Here is an 18,708-nt window from a genome sequence, read left to right as displayed (position 1 = left end):
ATTGTAGGGCTTGTTTGACCTGTGCTTGACATAATCCATAAGGGAGTGTGTGTTCAAAATGTGGCCAGTTTCCTCGGGTTACATATAGATTTCAGAAAATACACATGGATTTTATTGAACTAAACAAAAGTGAGATAAAACAATACTTTTTAGTCATTACCGATGCTCTTTCAAAATGGGTAGAAATATTCCGAGCTAAACAACCTGATGCACTAACAGTAGCTAAAGTATTATGCAAAGACATCATACCAATGGAACACACTTCGTAAACAAAGTGGTCGACAAAATAGGATTCATGTTCCACATTAACATGAAACACCACTGTTCTTACCATCCACAGAGAGAATCTTCTTCTTTTTCTTTCAGCTTGTCCCGTTAGGGGTCACCACAGCTTGTCATCTTTTTTCATCCAAGCCTATCTTGTGCATCCTCCTCTCTAACACCCACTGTCCTCATGTCCTCCCTCACAACATCCAACAACCTTTTCTTTGGTCTTCCTCTCACTCTTTTGCCTAGCAGCTCCATCCTCAGCACCCTTCTACCAACATACTCACTCTCCCACCTCTGAACATGTCCAAACCATCAAAGTCTGCTCTGTCTAACCTTGTCTCCAAAACATCCAACTTTGGCTGTCCTTCTAATGAGCTCATTTCTAATTCTATCCAACCTGTTCACACCAAGCGAGAACCTCAGCATCTTCATTTCTGCTACCTCAAGTTCTGCTTCCTGTTGTTTCTTCAGAGCCACTATCTCTAATCTGTACAACATGGCTTGCCTCACTACTGTTTTATTAACTTTGCCCTTCATCTTAGCGGATACTCTTCTGTCACAGAACACCAGACACCTTCGGCCAACTGTTCCACCCCGCTTGGACCCGTTTCTTCACTTGCTTACCACACTCTCCATTGCTCTGTATTGTTGACCCCAAGTATTTGAAGTCGTCCACATTCTCTATCTCTTCTCCCTGGAGCTTCACTCTTCCTCTTCCGCCCCTCTCATTCATGCAATATATTCTCTTTTACTTCGGCTAATCTTCATTCCTCTCCTTTCCAGTGCGTACCTCCATCCACAGAGAGAATGAATAGTAGCTTTAATAACAGACTGAAGTAATGCATGGAAGAAACACAGACCATGGACTCAATGGATAGATTTACTCCAACTATACATACATTGTGTAGGAATAATTGTGATCATAATTATCATACATCATACATCTATTCAGCAATCTTCCACACATGCACACGCACATGAACAAACATGTACACCTTGTTTCAAACTGTTTTGCTTGTCGTATCCTTTTTGTAACATCCATGTAAATAAGGGCCGTCTTAAAACTAAATAAATAGAGGTGCTGAGGAGAGGATAATCAGAGAGTGCAGTGGTGAATTGTATGAGACAGTTCCTCTCCTCTCCAGACTTGAACTGGTGTCTTTGCTTCCTTTTTTGTCCTGTTTAATGAATGTCTGATTGGTGAACCTGAAACATTGCAAGCACGACAGGTCTCATTCCATTCAAAACAATGTTTGGGAGACCATACGAATTATCAATATTTTCCACACAAAGAGAGATAGACAAATGATATAAAAAAAAACTCAAGTGGGAAGGTCCCTTTCAGGAGTTATTTACAACCACAACAGCTTTAAAAATAGCAAAAAGGGATACTTGAGTTCATTTGTCGATTGTAAGAAGGTTATTGATTTTGAAACCAAATGTAAATACTAAAAACTGACTTATTTTTATTGGCCACTTGTAAGATAGCTGTTCTCATTCCCATTGCCAAGGTTGCCGTAGTCTGGTGACACAGTGGGTAGTGGCATTTAGAACCCTGCGTCTTAACCCAGTGAATAAAAACAACCCGACCGAGGTATTTAGGGGAGTGAGATTGCTGTCATAATGGCGACTAAACAGTTAAATTTTTCTGTTGGATGTTGGATAATAACGCTATCCGTTATTTTTTTTCTGTTCGAGTGGTACCTGTGGGAACCACTCAATCTCCCAAAAAAACCAAATTGGATAACTACAACATAGATAAAAATGAATTTGAGTGCATTAAATTGACACAGCAGATCCGTAAATGTTAAACCACATACTCGTGACAATAATCAAGCCATGGGAGTTGCAAGTGTTACAATATGTGTACCTGTGAATGGAACTCGGGCTTATGTCTCTTCCAAAAATCCTCAATTCCCTGTATAGATTTGTGCTGATTACAAACTACAATAAATTGCCCTTTAAACCATCTTGAGGTTAAAGAGAGTGACTGCTTATTTTAATACTAAATTAGATGCAGAAAAATTGTTTCAAATTGCAACAGGCATTTCCAGACAAAATATTAATTGGCTCCTTATAGAAAACTAGAAGTAAAACAAAAACTTGTTCAAAAGATTGTGTCGTTTGCATGGGTGCAAAGATAATACCAGTGCTATTACCTGATAAAGAATAAAAAAGGGAGAGGGGGGTTCTGTGTATCCATTAACTTCTTTTGAAAAACGAAATCATTGTTTTCTATTGACATGTCACCAGGAAATTCCACATCCATCAAATTGACAGGAACCAGAAACAAATTAAGAAATTTATCAGCAATGATATGTTAAACCATTTTTGTGCTATTGTCACGGTGGTGACGGTGGTCTTTTTGATTTTTACGCCGGATGCCCTTCCTGAAGCAACCCTTCTGCATTTATTCGGAAAGAGAGCTGCAGCCTATCCCAGCTAACTTTGGGCGGAGGCAGACTACACCCCGAACTGGTCGCCAGCAAGTCGCTGGGCAGGTATAAACCATCACTGAGCGGGAATCGATCCCACGCTGGCTGCAATCAAAACGGCCCTCTGAGGGAAGCCTGAACTACAATGTGGCCCAAGAGAGAAATGACTTTGAGACTCAACAGTGAAGGCAAGTCCTATCATCAAGTCAGTCTGTTGTCTGCGCTGGCCAAGAAGATCGCGCTTCTACTCCTCCCCGCACTGAGCGAGTCGCTGACAACTGCCAGTCACCAGCATGGCTTCAAGAAGCATCATAGTACAACCACAGCGCTCTGTGCCATCACCAACCAAATAGCGCGTGGTTTCAACCAGCAAAAGCCTGCCTACTGTACCATCGTGGTTGCTCCCGAACTGAGCAAGGCATTTGACTGTGTCAGCTACTCGATGCTGCTGACGGACAAGTCGATCCTACCATCTTCACTCCAGCGCTGGACCGACAACTACCAACGCGGCAGGCCTTCATATGTCGAATACAAGAATGCCAAATCGTCGAGCCAACAAGTTTGCCAAGGCGTCCCCTAATGGGGTGTTCTGAGCCCGCTGCTTTTCAATCACTACATCTCAAAATTGCCCAAGCCACCAACGGCATCAACGTGCTATCATACACCGACGACGTACCATCCGAGGATGTGGTTCCTCCATCCCACCACTGTGCCGATACCTACACACGGTCCACGACTTCTTTGTCTCCCGAAGTCTCTATCTTTCGGCTACAAATGATCGGCCACGCTGTTCACCACCTGGAATGCCAAACAGTCGACGGGACTGAACATCGAAATCGGAGGCAATCCCATTCGTAATCCGAAAGCCCGTGGCGCCACCTTCGATCCCTCGCTGACGTTCGATGAACGCGCAAAAATCATCCGCACCAAACTCAATAAAAGAAAACGTTGTGAAGTGCCGAGCCAGGACCATGTGGGGTCAGACCAAGGAGACCATACTCAAGATGTGTAAGGTCATTGGAAGATCGATCCTGAATTACGTGCCACCCATATGGACTCCCAACCTAAAGCCAACTCACTGGGACTCCCTCTAGGCAGCTCAAAACACTGCCCTTCTAACTACCACAGGCTGCCACAATATGGCTTCAATCGATCACCTAGACGCCGAGTAGAACCTCCTGCTACAGAAGCACAATGTGATGTTCACGAAACAATACACGCTTCATTGCTACCTCGCCGGACATCCCAATCACCAGATGACAAGGCAAGAACCGTGCCCCAAAGCGTTGTGCAAAATGGTCCAAGATATCGAGCAGTACATTCATCGGCCATCCGTCGATGCAGAGAACTTACAGGCACAGCCTCTCGGCCATCCATTGAACCGCCGTATCCGACGGGATTGCCGGCTACAAACCCAACATTGTGTTGGGTGCTACCCGCCTCTTGAAGCCGAATCCGAAAGACAACTCCTGCAACCCGTGAGTTGGACGGGATCGCAACTCCATTCGGGCTGGTGTCACAATCTCAACAACTATCAGCATTGACTTGACAACAACATCGTCGATAAATGCCCATTGTGTGATGTCGCCCACCATGACACGCATCATTTCTTATTGCCGGCAATGCGGACCAAACTCTGACAGTGGTCGTACAGGGACCAAACAGCCCGTATCAGGGGGCTCGGTACCCCATATTCCAGAGGAACCCCCAGGGGACACAGAACGCCTTCTCCAGGTCCACAAAACTTGTCGACTGCTTGGGCGAACTCACATGCAAATTTGAGGATCCTGCCGAGAATGTAAACGTGGTCCGCTGTTCCACGGCCAGGACGAAAACTACATTGCTCCTCCTGGATCTGAGATTCAACTTCCCGATGGACCCTCCTCTCCAGCACACCTGAATAGACCTTACCAGGGAGGCTGAGGAGTGTGATTCCCCTATAGTTGGAACACACCCTCCGGTCCACCTTCTTGAAAAGTGTTGGTGGAATTGAGGAGGTCTTCTCCCCACCAACTCACAACATCCCGAGTTGATGTCAGCAGTACCCATCCCCACTATACACAGTGTTGACGGTACACTGCTTCTCCCACCTGAGACGCCGGATGGTGAATCAGAATTTGCTTGAAGCCATCCTGAAGCGGTTCTCCATGGCCTCACCGAACTCCTCCCACGTCTGGGTTTTGCCTCAGTGTCCATCAATGTGTTCTGGGGTTGCTGCCACGACAGGTACCAACCGCCTTACAGCCACAGCTCTGGTCAGCCACCTCAGCAATGGAGGCGCAGAACATCGTTCACTCGGAATCAATGTCCCCCACCTCCCCCGGAACTTGAGCACAGTTCTTTCGGAGGTGGGAGTTGAAATTCCTTCTGACAGGGGAATCTGCTATCCGTTCCCAGCAGACCCTCACAATACGTTTGGGCCTGCCACATCGGGCCAGCTTTTTCCCCCACCATTGGAGAAAACTCACCACCAGGTGATGATCAGTTGACAGCTCCACCCCTCTCTTCGCCCGAGTGTCCACAACATGCGGTCGCAAGTCCAATGACACGACCACAAAGTCGATCATCGGACTGTGACCTTGGGTGTCCTGATACCAGGTGAACATGTGGACACCCTTATGCCTGAACAAGGTTTGTTATGGACAATCCGTGATGAGCAAAGAAGTCCAATAACAAAGCACCACTCGGATTCCGATCGGCAGGGCTCTTCTTCCCAAACACACCCTTCCAGGTCTTACGGTCATTGCCCACATGAGCAATGAAGTCTCCCAGCAGAAGGATGGAGTCCTCAGAGAGAGCGCTCCCTCTAAGGACTTCAAAAACAGCGGGTACTGTGAACTGCTCTGTGGTGGATAAGCACAAACAACAGTCAAAACCTGTCCCCCTACCTGAAGGCGGAGGGAGGCTACTCTCTCATCCACCAGGGTAAATCCTAACGTACAGGCCCCGAGCAGAGGGGCAATGAGTATACCCACACCTGCTTGGCGCCATTCCCTGTGGGCATCTCCAGAGTGGAACAGAGTCCAACCCCTCTCAAGAGGAGTGGTAACAGAGCCCAAGCGGTGCGTATAAGAGAGTCCGACTATATCTAGTCAGAACTTCTCGACCTCACGCACCGCCTCGTTCCCTGTCAAAGAGGTGACATTCCATGTCCCTAGAGCTAGTTTCTGTAGACGGAGATCAGATTGCCCTATGGCCCCTCTCACAGGTGGTGAGCCCATAGGAAGGGAGACCCATGTTACCCTTTCAGGCTTTTCCCGGCCGAGCCCCATGGTGGCAGACCCAGCCACCAGGCACTCACCTCCGAGCCCCACCTCCAGGCCTGGCTCCAGAGGGGGGGGCCCAGTGATCCGCGTCCGGGCAGGGGAAACAAAGATCAGATTTTTTTGTATTCGTCATAGGGGTTTTGGAGTCGTACTTTGTCTGGTCCCTCACCTAGGACCTTTTTGCCATGGGTGACCTTACCATGGGCATGAAGCCCCAGACAACGTAGCACCTACGATCATCGGGACACACAAACCCCTCCACCACGATAAGGTGACAGCATAATAACAGAACCAATGACTATACTCAGTCAACTATGCCTACCACACGTAAGATAAAGAGGCACAACCTAATTTCAACACTGATTAACAACTATGCAGCAGTCACCTAGGCATGAGGGCAGGACTCCATGTGTGCCTCCCAATGACTCATTTAAGCACCATGTTAATTCCTTGAGCAAGTCTAACTGAACACTCAAATAAAGGGACCCTACAAGGAATAAGGTATCGCTCAAATAAATGGTATCTGACAAAGAATGTACAAGAGTCTAGGTAGAACACCCTTTTGGCGGACGAAGGTAAAAGATGGGACCCCCTCCTGGGGAACAACATAATATTCTTGGCATCACAGACACCTAATGACCTTACTTAAGACAGAAACAGGCTTTACAATACAGGTAAATTTAACTAAAGGTTCAATTATTCCCCCGGCTTTTAAGCTTTCTACCACATCTTGCTGGAGATCCCATCTTTGACCTTATGCTGAACGAAACCCCAATTTTCTTCTCACCACTTGCAAATTAAATACTACCCTAAACCCAAATGCCATAAAAAAAGAGTCCGATTGAGGGAGTTGAAGTATTTTAACCGAAAAAGGGTGAGGAACATGTATTTTTTTTGGGCAGTGACAGGTATTTCACAAATAGGAAACAACTGGTTGTTATTAGAATGCAGCTAACATAGTAAACTACACCTGCATGGGCCCAAGGCCACTACAACATGTCATTCCAGCAAAAATCCCAGCAAAGTTGTTAGCTTCACCAATCAGACATTCATTAAACAGGACAAAAGAGGAAGCAAAGACACCAGTTCAAGTCTCGCGATGAGAGAGGAGAGGAGAGGAACTGTCTCGACAAGCAATACAGTTTGAAACAAGATGTACATGTTTGTTCATGTGTGTGTGCATGTGTGGAAGATTGCTGAATACATGTGTGGTCATCATTTCTTTAATCGGCAGCAGTTCTAACAGTTCTGATGATTAGATGTTTTTGTTCTTGATATCTCCTGTGAGGAGGCCGCCACATTATCTAGGGCAGAGCAAAGCATTTCTTTATTGGAAGCAAACATATGATAATTATGATCACAATTATTCCTACATTTCCCACCTGTTTATTCTAGATTTGCTCCCATGTTTTCTAGAGCAGAGCAAAGCATTCTTCATTGCAGGCAGAGACAGTAACTGAATTGGAGCAGAGCAAAGCATTTCTTCATTGTGGGCAGAAACAGTAACTGAATTGGAGCAGAGCAAAGTATTTCTTCATTGCAGGCAGAGACAGTAACTGAATTGGAGCAGAGCAAAGCATTTCTTCATTGCAGGCAGAAACAGTAACTGAATTGGAGCAGAGCAAAGCATTTCTTCATTGCAGGCAGAAACGGTAACAATTGGAGCAGAGCAAAGCATTTTCTTTTTGCAGTCAGAAGCAGTTACTTAATACTATTTACAATTATTTCTACATTGTCCTCCTGTTTATCCTACATTTGCTCAAATCCTTAAATCATCTAATAGATCACCCTTTCGGCTTACACTCGGAGGAAAATATAGCACTAATTACTTGTAATCTTCTGGATCAGAGAACAGGTCCGGAAGAGAAGTCATAACGTCATCATCGTGGTCAAGAATATCACTGTCATTACTCTGTTGTGCCAATAATGGATATATTTGTGCCAATTTTGAATTTGTCGGGGCAATAGCAGTGGTTATAAGTTGGTTAAGTGATGCCTTTATGTAGGGAATACAACAACGTCCACAAAATGCAAGAATGCTGCAAACAGCTATAGAAACTAGGACAGAGAACACCAAATTTTTAAATTAAATTAAAAGAAGAAAGTGGGGGTTTCCTTTAGCATAAGCCCATAGATAGAATCCCCAGCAATTAGACTCTGCCAAGGAATTGAAAAAGTGCTGAACTGATTCACTGGGAGGCACACATGGAGTCCTCCTCTCATGCCTCGGTGACTCACGCATAGTTGTTTACCAATTTGAAATGAGGTTGCGCTTCTTTATCTTATGTGTGGTAAGCATAGTTGACTGAGTATAATTATTGGTTCTGTTCTGTTGTAAACTTTATGAAATAATGTTTACCGGGCAGCATGATGTTTCTTAAAGAAATGGGAAGAAAAAAAAAAGAAAAAAAGCATGGCTTAAATGGCAAGTTAACAGTTGAAGGATGCAGCAGGTTGGTAGAAAGATTGATGGCAAGTGTTACAGGGAAGTAAGGCAAACCCAAGATTAAGACTTACATTTTAGGATGGCGAGAGGTTGTTGAGCATAGGCAAGAAAGAAAAAGGCAGGAGAGTCAGTCGAAGTAATGCAACAAGTGGCTATATTAAAACCAGCTACAACAGTTTAAAACAGGTGAAAGAAAGTGAGGCAGAAAGAGAGCTGTAAGAAAATCTTGAAAAAAAAAGAAAAAGAAAAAAAAATGCTGTCTCCCTGGGAAATACATTCGCTGATAAAAGCGCCAAGGAGGCAGGAACAGGAAAATATGGCACACACATAGTGACACAATCACAAGCCCCCAACCCTCCTATTGATTTAACAGTTCTAAAAGATGTGCAAAACATGCTCCTCAAAGTGAAACTCAGTGATGGCTTACAGAAAAAACTGAATTAAAAGATAATATTCATTAGGGGTCTCAAACTGGCGGCCCGTGGGTCATTTGTGGCCCGCAAGATGATGTTTTGCGGCCCCCACCTTACTTACTATGAAAGTCAAATGATGGTGTGGCCCTGAAGTTTTATATGAATGGCACTTTGCGGTGTTGTGTGCAGAGCTGGTGAACCTACCAATCACGGTGGGGTTGTGGCTTTCGGGGTGTGACAGTGACAAGTCCTGATGCAAGCTGAGAAACATTTTTCATTGAGTGTTAGTGATTTTGTCATGGAGGGTTTTATTAGTTTTGCGCACAACTTGTTTACACCAGCTTTCTTGCTTATCTTATCTTGTGTTTAAAAAAAAAAAAAAGACTTTTAAATTGTGTGCAACTAGAATCACTGAGGGGGTAGTGATACACACGTCTGCCTTTCGTGTGGGCTCGATAACTGCCCTGTGACTGACTGGCGACAAATTCAGGGTGTAGTACACCTTTCGTCCAAATTTAGCTGGAATCAGCTCCAGCTTTCCTGCAACTCTTGTGAGGATAAGCAGCTTGAATAATGACATGTTACGACAAATTGTGTGCACGTGCGCTGAGGCTGCGTCCCAGCCTCAGCCAGAATGTGCCTTCAGCGGCCCTGATGTGAATGGAGTTTTGAGACCACTGATATACATAATCAGGGGAAAACCTGTATTACCAAATAAATAAATAAATAAATAAATATGTTTAAAACACTGACAATTTTGAGTCATGGGCCTTGTCATGTCTCAACAGGAGGGATGGTAATGGTAGATATTATACAGACATTTTCACACCTTTGGATTCAATTCTTGCTCAAAAAATTTTGTAGATCATGTCTTAATTGCTACAAACACAATACTCAAGGGAACTGCAGACCTAAGAGAGGGCAGTTTCCCCAAGGTAGTCAGCCTTTCCAGTTTTTACACATTAATTTTATTTGAGTTTGAAGTAAGAATAATTTTATTGTGTTGTTTTTCCATAATTAAAAGATGTTTCGCAATAGCTTTGTATAACCTAAAAGACGATTGCAATAGCTTTGGATAACCAGCAATGTCATAAAAAGATGTTTTTGTGTTATATGATGTCGTGCAACGCCATCTGTTGGTAACAAAGAATAGTGTGGCGTCAGGCGGGATGAATTGGCCACTCAGCCCTCCTTCCGCACACGCTTAGAGTATAAAAGGAGAACTTTGGATACTCTCGGTAGAGTCTGCTGCGGATTGCGTACGGATGCCCAGCCGGTATTGAAGCTGCTCTCTACCTGGAGTGTTGGCTCTCCCTCCTATTGGCGCACGGTAAGAGCTGGATATTCTTCTAAGAGCTGGTTGGATATTACTTAGCTTCATACCACGTGATTTGTGCTTGTGCTTGTGTTACCATTTCTGTGTGGGACCAATAAAGTGCCAATTGTTGGTAGCCAGAAGTGTGTCTTGTCTTCATTTCTGAGTGCCTATCTCCGACGAACCTATTAAAATTTGATACCGAACTCCTGAGCGAGGTATCAGAAATGTTTTAAAACATTTTTGGCGTTGTCGGCAGGATCGCGGAGAATACATTCAGAAATGGCTTGTTGCTTTAAGAGCAAAACTGTGAAGGAGGCGGAAGTGGCCTCAAGTTTTAAGTGTAAAACGGTGAAGGGAGCGGAGGTGGCTCCCAATGAGGATGGTGTCTCCGACTGGGAGAGCCTTGGATTTGAAGAAATAGGGAAACTCCTCAGACGGTACGGGGGACGCCCTAAGCCGTGGATAGGAGAAATTCCCTTGGCAACTCCACCGCTGCTACAGCGCATGTTAAGCAGAGTGGATGTGAGGGACAAAGCCCCGCTGGGTGGCATCCGAGAGATGTTGTGGATTTTTGCCGAAGCCTGGAAGGAAAGAACAAAGGCTTTGGATAAAGTATGCGCTTCTGAAATGCAAAAAGATGAAAAGATAGCGCAACTTGAAGAGAATATTAAAAAAGCGCTCGAATCTGACCAAGCTAAAGCGCAGAAAATCTTGGAGAAATCAGTGGCTTTTATTTCTTCAATGGCGCGCGAGAAAAGTAATAAAAGACCGCGTCGCATCGACCCAAAACAGGTCCGCTCTTTCGCTGTGGCACTCCAGGAAGACTGGGAGCCAGAGGGATGGAATGGCGACATATGGGGAGATGGCGACATGCAATATGGCGGGGAAATGAAACCTCAACCGCTGTATCCACAACTTGGACATCTCCAAGTTAAACCGATCTCGCGGAGACGGGAGGAACAGCATGTTGTCTTGCCCGTCTTTGAAGAACAGCGAGATGAGAATAATGTACCTATAGTTGATATGGAAGGAAACCCTATAATGAGGCGAATAGAACAGCCTCAGCCGCCGCCCAGAATGACGATAACAAAAGAGGACTTCTCTCAGGAAGAGATAGCCCATTTAACATCAAAGTATCGACAAAAGCAGGGAGAACCAGCTGATTCTTGGCTCAGGCGGATGTATGAGGAAGGAGCTGACGCCATAGAGCTTGACTCAGAGGACTTTTCGCGATTTGGAGGCTTGAGTTCAGATTCTCGAATGAATGCCGAGTTTCGTGCAAACGGGAGAGCAATGGCGGGAGGTGATTCTTTTTCGCTATTTGCCTTGTATGCTATGACAGCGCAATCTGTGTATCCAACGTGGCATGATTGGCCCGAGATCAAAGGGCCTTGGGTAACCATCCGCGACGCAATTCACAGGATGGGGAGATTGTGTACGCGCGAGTCGATATCGCGAGCGGGTCATGCTTTTATTGACGAAACAGCAGTGCCAAAAGTGGTGCGTGATGCAATGATTCGAGACGCACCCCCCCCCCACTATAGGTCTGTGATACTTACCATTTTGTTAGGAGCCGTCGATAACAGCTTTAGTGACGTGAAAACGCGCTTGTTGGAGTTGGCGACTCTGGGGGATTGGGGAGAAACAACTCGCCCCCCCCGGGAAGAACAACGAAGTGAGCGCAGGCCTGATAGAGACAATCGTGGACAGCGATCCAACAACGAGGGAGGGGGAAATAGGAGAGAAATGTGGAGGGCGCTACTTGCTGCTGGGGTGCCAGCCGAAGAAATTGACGGGCTACCCACAAGTGCATTGGCTGCAAAATGCAAACAAAGGGGATTGAAGGTAAGTTGCTTAAGCAGGGGATCAAAGGGAATATCAGAAATTGCTCAGCTGGCCACCATCTTAAAGGGAATGATGACTCCGGCAGCTCAACCAACAGCCCCTCCCTTGGATGCATTTGAGGATGAAGAAGACGAAGAGGAAGATACAGATTCAAGCGACGACATGCTAGTAGACGCAAGAGGCCCCAGTCACGTGGCTGCCATCAGAAAAGGCAAGGCCAAGGGAAAAGGAAAGGGGAGAAGTAAAGATCGGAGGTCCAAAAGCTTGGATCTTCTTAGCTAGGATAGAAGTCAAACTCAAATAACCAGGCAGAACAAAACTTCACACCGGTGGAACATAGGGGATATTCGGCCCCATGTTCCAATGGAAATTTATTGGGTTAATTCGGTACAATGTGTATCTGCACTGGTTGATACAGGAGCGGAGGCCTCTCTAATTCACGGGAACCCTGACAAAATGAGGGGAGAAATAGTTCCATTGAGGGGCTTGGGGGGTCAAATTGTAAATGGGAAGGCAGTTACGTTGCCTTTAAAAATTGGAAGAATGCCAATTCGCAAATTTGAAGTGGTGGTCACTCCAGTACCAGAGTGGATAGTTGGAATGGACATTCTAGCTGGAATGACACTGTATTTACAGACGGGAAAATTCCAATTTGGAACTGAAATCAACGTTCGAACCATCTTAGTGGGGAAGGTAAAAATGACCCCGTTTCCTATCCCTGAGGCCACCGAAACGGTTTGCCAAAAACAATACAGAATTCCTGGGGGACAGGAAGAGATTGCTGCCACCATAAAAGAATACTTAGAGGCAGGAGTTCTGAAGACGATCACAACCAAGTGGAACAACCCCTTGTGGCCGGTGAGAAAATCTGACGGCACTTGGCGCATGACGGTAGATTACCGACGATTGAACAAACTGACACCAGCACTGACGTCAGCTGTCCCGGATGCTATTAGCATCATTGAAAGGATACAGCATCACAGTGGAACCTGGTATGGAGTTATGGATTTGGCCAACGCCTTTTTCACCATACCTATTCCTGAGGACAAAATGGAACAGTTTGCATTTACCTGGGAAGGAAGACAGTACACCTTTACTCGTCTCCCCCAAGGGTACCTGCATAGCCCAACGATATGTCACAGGATTGTGGCAGAGCACCTGGCGGAAGTACATGTTGGTGTCGCATTACATCGATGATATCATGATACAGGGAAACACTGAACCGGAAGTGAAAGAATGGCTGAGTAAAATCATTGAGCAACTGAAAGGGTTTGGTTGGGAAATAAACCCTGCTAAAATCCAAGGACCTGCCCAGACTGCCAAATTTCTGGGGATAATTTGGAACAAGGGGGAAAGAGAGATTACAACCAAAGCAAAAGAAAAGGTGGCAAACTTCCCAGTGCCACACAGTAAAAAGGACGCTCAAAAATACATTGGGCTCTTTGGGTTTTGGAGACACCACATTCCCCATTTGGGACAAATTCTCCAACCCTTGTACAAATGTACTAGGAAAAAGGAGGATTTTGATTGGGGGCCTGAACAACAGACATCGTTTGAATTGGCAAAAGAGGCCATTCAACAGGCAGTATCTTTGGGGAAAATGCAATCAGGACCTGTGGAGCTACAGGTTTCTGCGTTAAACGACTACGCAAATTGGAGTTTGTGGCAAAAGCAGGGGAAAATCAGAAAGCCTCTTGGCTTTTGGTCACGAAAACTGACTGACGCAGGGATAAAATATACTCCTTTTGAAAAACAACTACTAGCATGTTATTGGTGCGCTAGTAGAGACGGAAGCACAGACAGTAGGTCATGAAGTAATAATGAGAACCCACATTCCTTTATTGACCTGGGTGATGAGTAATCCCACCACCCACAGGATAGGGACTGCACAGGAGGCAAGCATCATAAAATGGAAATGGTACATTTCAGAGCGAGTGAAACCAGGAATAAAAGGCGTGTCAATGTTGCACGAGCAAATTGCAGACGTTCCTGAGAAAGATGAGGTCCCATTCGAGGTGAAGCCTCTGGAAGAATCCCCGGTGAAAGCTGGAAAAAAGTGGGATGAATTAACCGACAATGAGAAACAAAATGCCTGGTTTACAGATGGTTCTTGTCAGTATCATGCCGGCAAGCGAAAGTGGAAAGCTGGGGCGTTCAATCCACAAGCAGGACAATCCCTAGAAGAAATGGGAGAAGGAAAGAGCAGTCAGTGGGCTGAGCTAAAAGCTGTGCACATGGTAATAATGCAGGGAGGACCCATGGGAGTCCACCTGTATTCAGACTCATGGTCAGTGGTACAAGGACTACTAACATGGATGCCAACATGGCATGCTACTAATTGGAAGATACACAGCAAGGAAGTGTGGGGCAAAGAACTATGGGCACAGATATGGGAAAAGGCAAAGGAAATTCCCGTAACTGTGTCACATGTCGATGCACACACTAACCGTACAAATGCGGAAGCCCTACACAACCAAGCTGCCGACCAACTAGCGAAAATCATGGTGGTAGAGCGAGAGTCGAGCCCTGGCCTTGCGAGGTGGGCGCACTACAAGGCAGGACACTGGGGCGTTCAAGGAACACTGCAGTGGGCAAGAGACCGGGGAATTGATTTAAAATTGGATGATGTCAAAAATGCAATCATGAATTGCGAGGAATGCCAACATCAAAAGAGGGGAGTCCCACAACATGTCCAAGGACAGTTGCATAGAGGGAAAAGTTCAGGACAAATTTGGCAAATCGATTTCATTGGCCCGATGCCCCTATCAAAAGGGTGCAAATTTGTGTGTACTGCTGTTGACACCTTCTCAGGAGTATTGGTAGTACACCCATGCAAACATGCCAATCAGAATAGCACCATTAAGTGCTTGAATTTGATTAAAGGGTATTATGGAACACCCCTCCAAATACAATCAGACAACGGAACCCATTTCACAGGAAATGCGGTGCAAAAATGGTCTCAGGAACAAAACGTGGAATGGATTTATCACATTCCATATCACCCACAAGCTGCAGGATTAATTGAACGTATGAATGGGTTATTGAAGGAAACAATGAGGAAAAATGCTTCTGACAGAACCCTCAATAAATGGCGAGAACAATTGGAGTTGTCGGTTGAACAACTCAACAACCGGCCGGTGGGATCCGGAGTAACCCCACTCATCCGGATGATCTCCAATCAAGAAACGGTAAGCACTGAGGGCACCATTAAAATGTGGAAAATAGATCCAAATGCGGAAATTCCGGTAAGAGCCACGCCAGGCTCTGCTGGACTGGATTTGCGGACCCTAAATACAGAAACCATCCTCCCACAAGAAATCCAAATTGTGAGAACGGGGTTAGGACTACAATGTCCGAAAGGGACATATGGTCATATTCTACCAAGGAGTGGTTTATCCCTGAAAGGGTTAACCATCCAAGCAGGAGTAGTCGACGCGGATTACCAAGGGGAAATTGTAATAATATGCAAATTGTTCGCAGACCAACCTTTGATTTTGGAAAAAGGAAGCAAATTGGCTCAATTGGTGATTAAACCCTGTAATATGACATCGGTACAGGAAATTCCAAAACCTGTAGTACAAACTATGAAGGGAGATGGAGGATTCGGCTCGACGGACAAAGCGGGAGCTAAAGTATGGGTTAGACAACCCTTCGGGCCACCAAAAGCTGCCGAAATTATAGCTCAGGGGTCTGATGCCACAGTCAGTGTTTTATATCAAGGAGAGGAAAAATGGGTGAACGTACCCGTGAACAAATGTTACATGCGAGAATACTAATCATGTTTTCTTTTGTCAATAGTGGTAACCATATCTGTTGCAGCTTGGTGTGTGCTTGTTGAAGTGGGAGCTGCTGATTGGACGATCCTCAACGGGAGTACGCAGAGATGGAGAACAGCCGGCGCCGAGGAATTGGAAATGATTGGGTCATCTGCCTCCTTGCCGTTGGTGCCATGGTCCGACTCTCCTGGGGAATGACCGAAGGTCATGTGTGCGAGACAAGCCAGTTCATCGGGATGAGACGGAGAATCTCTGTCAACATCACCTGTGATCTTCCCATGATGATATGTGAGTCCACCACGAACGTGATACAGGGGAGTAGGGTGACAGTCTCCGCTTCCTCCGTCACATGTATGTGGGACATCACACTATTAGACAGACCTAGCTCTAGTAAGTGTCGTTCTGATCATCGAGGAACGACTTGGACGGCAATTGCAGAAGAGGATTTCATCATCGGGGAGGTTGGGGAGGATGGTGGTTTGAGGTGGGGGTATGTGGTCACGGTCATTTCTAAAGAAACAATGATGCCAAAAATAACTCAAACACACTTGACTCCCATTCTTGACACCTGTACACATCTAGCTCAAGCAGTGGTTGAAACCAAGATATACTGGACAATTCACTTTCCCCCGATTCCGATATGTAATAGAATAAAAAGGGCATGGTATGATACTTTGTTGGGGGGAACGGGAACCGTATTGGGATTGGCAAATACTGCTGATAATGAGGTAACTAGGACCATGCTGTCCAATACTGGAGAACACTCTGCCAGGGCCTAGCATCAAATAGGCGTTTGGCTTCCTAAAGCTCTGGTGGGACAAAAAGAAAATGCAGAACTTTGGAAAACAGTGTTTAATTGGGATATCAAATTATGGGACGAAGCAGAGAAAGTGCTTCAGAACTTGACAGAACAGAGTAGCTGGACAGTATGTAGTATTCAAACTCTACACGCTGCGGCTCAAAAGGAGTCGTTTCTAAGGATAGTTACGTCGGGAAATTATCAAGAGTGGCGGAAGGTTTGGAACATTTCCGACTCTTTGTGGTTTACATTACATCCCGAACATACCAAATGTAACAAAAATAAATGTACGGGGTATTGGACACAGTACAACGTGGCGACAACAAAGGTGGTTTGTAAATATCAGGTTTTGCCTATTATAACGGCAAGTGGATATTGGTTTTTACACATGGACGTAGAGTGGTTTGAACCAAAAACCAACAAAACCTTTAAATCAGATTTATGTGATTTAACAGACCAAGGGTTGGCTTGCAGATTACAACATGCGTACTCGAATCCGTGCCTAACCGACTCAGAGGTTGGACTTTGTGATTGGACTAGGGAGCCAGCCAGAGAGATGATGTGGCAAGTTGGACCGCATACTCTCTGTGTGGCTACAACACAAAATAACTCACAAGTACCTTCGGTTCCTTTTGTAGGATGCCTTCAAGATGTACACATATGGCGCTGGGGAAACATGACGTATCGTTTGACTAACTATTCGGAGTCCCGCAGGTTGACTGCGGTCCAGTGGGAGGTACTACGCTCCCCCTGGTCAGTGTCTCTGGAACGATTCAAATGCGCATTGGAGAGTTCTACAGACATCCAAAAACTCATCAAGTCACATGCGTCTAACATTTCCAGTCTCATGGTGTCAACTATGGTAGTAAAAGGGGAAGTAGTGCATGCCGCTAAATTAGTACAACAGGCTTCAGCTCATCATTGGTGGGACATCTTCACAGGAATGTCCTCCACTGCGCGTCCTACTTTCTTGCCACCCTTGATCGTGTTAATGATTGTTATTTGTGTGCTTACGCTATGCAATATGGGAACTTGCTATTATGTGCGACGCATCCGGCTTGAGGTAGAGAAGGAAATATATAATCGCCTATAATCAATTGCTTACATTTTGAATGATGGAAAAACATCAAGAGTGGAATGAAGTAAGAATAATTTTATTGTGTTGTTTTTCCATAATTAAAAGATGTTTCGCAATAGCTTCGTATATGTTTCGCAATAGCTTTGTATAACCTAAAAGACGATCGCAATAGCTTTGGATAACCAGCAATGTCATAAAAAGATGTTTTTGTGTTATATGATGTCGTGCAACGCCATCTGTTGGTAACAAAGAATAGTGTGGCGTCAGGCGGGATGAATTGGCCACTCAGCCCTCTTTCCGCACACGCTTAGAGTATAAAAGGAGAACTTTGGATACTCTCGGTAGAGTCTGCTGCGGATTGCGTACGGATGCCCAGCCGGTATTGAAGCTGCTCTCTACCTGGAGTGTTGGCTCTCCCTCCTATTGGCGCACGGTAAGAGCTGGATATTCTTCTAAGAGCTGGTTGGATATTACTTAGCTTCATACCACGTGATTTGTGCTTGTGCTTGTGTTACCATTTCTGTGTGGGACCAATAAAGTGCCAATTGTTGGTAGCCAGAAGTGTGTCTTGTCTTCATTTCTGAGTGCCTATCTCCGACGAACCTATTAAAATTTGATACCGAACTCCTGAGCGAGGTATCAGAAATGTTTTAAAACAGAGTTAAACAGCATTACAAATGTAGTTTAGTTTTGATCTGCCCCTTATCTAAATGGGTGGAGATTTTTCCATGTACAATTGCTGATGCTATTACTGTGGCAAAGTTCTTGTGTAAATATATTATTCCTTCTCATGGCATCCCAGAAAAATTGTGTGGCAACAATGTGCCCCATTTTGTGAATGAAAAATAAAATCAAAGTATCTGCAAATCAAGAAATAACTTGAAAAAAAATAATTGTGCAGAATTAGTGGAACCAAGCAATGGGACAGTGAAGTCTTGATTAAGGAAAACTACATTTAGTAAAACTGTATATGAAAATAACCCCAACAGAAAAAGGATTGTTCCCATTTGAAATAGTATCTAGTAGATTAGATTAGATTAGATTAGATTAGATTAGATTAGA

General features: G+C 45.0%; 1 long non-coding RNA gene across 1 annotated transcript in view; it reads left to right on the top strand.

The window, feature by feature from the left end:
* LOC133513609 (uncharacterized) overlaps nt 1-15,902 on the top strand; it is a 46,914-nt gene extending 31,012 nt beyond the window's left edge. The window contains exon 3 of the long non-coding RNA XR_009798535.1: nt 15,813-15,902. This is a non-coding gene — a long non-coding RNA (uncharacterized LOC133513609). The remainder of the gene's footprint in view (nt 1-15,812) is intronic.
* Nucleotides 15,903-18,708: the final 2,806 nt, after the last annotated feature.

Source organism: Syngnathoides biaculeatus, chromosome 15 (genome assembly GCF_019802595.1).
Source record: "Syngnathoides biaculeatus isolate LvHL_M chromosome 15, ASM1980259v1, whole genome shotgun sequence".
In the NCBI taxonomy this organism is placed as follows: Eukaryota; Metazoa; Chordata; class Actinopteri; order Syngnathiformes; family Syngnathidae; genus Syngnathoides; species Syngnathoides biaculeatus.
The sequence above is the reverse complement of the archived record's forward strand: the minus strand, read 5'-3'. Positions and strand labels throughout refer to the sequence as shown.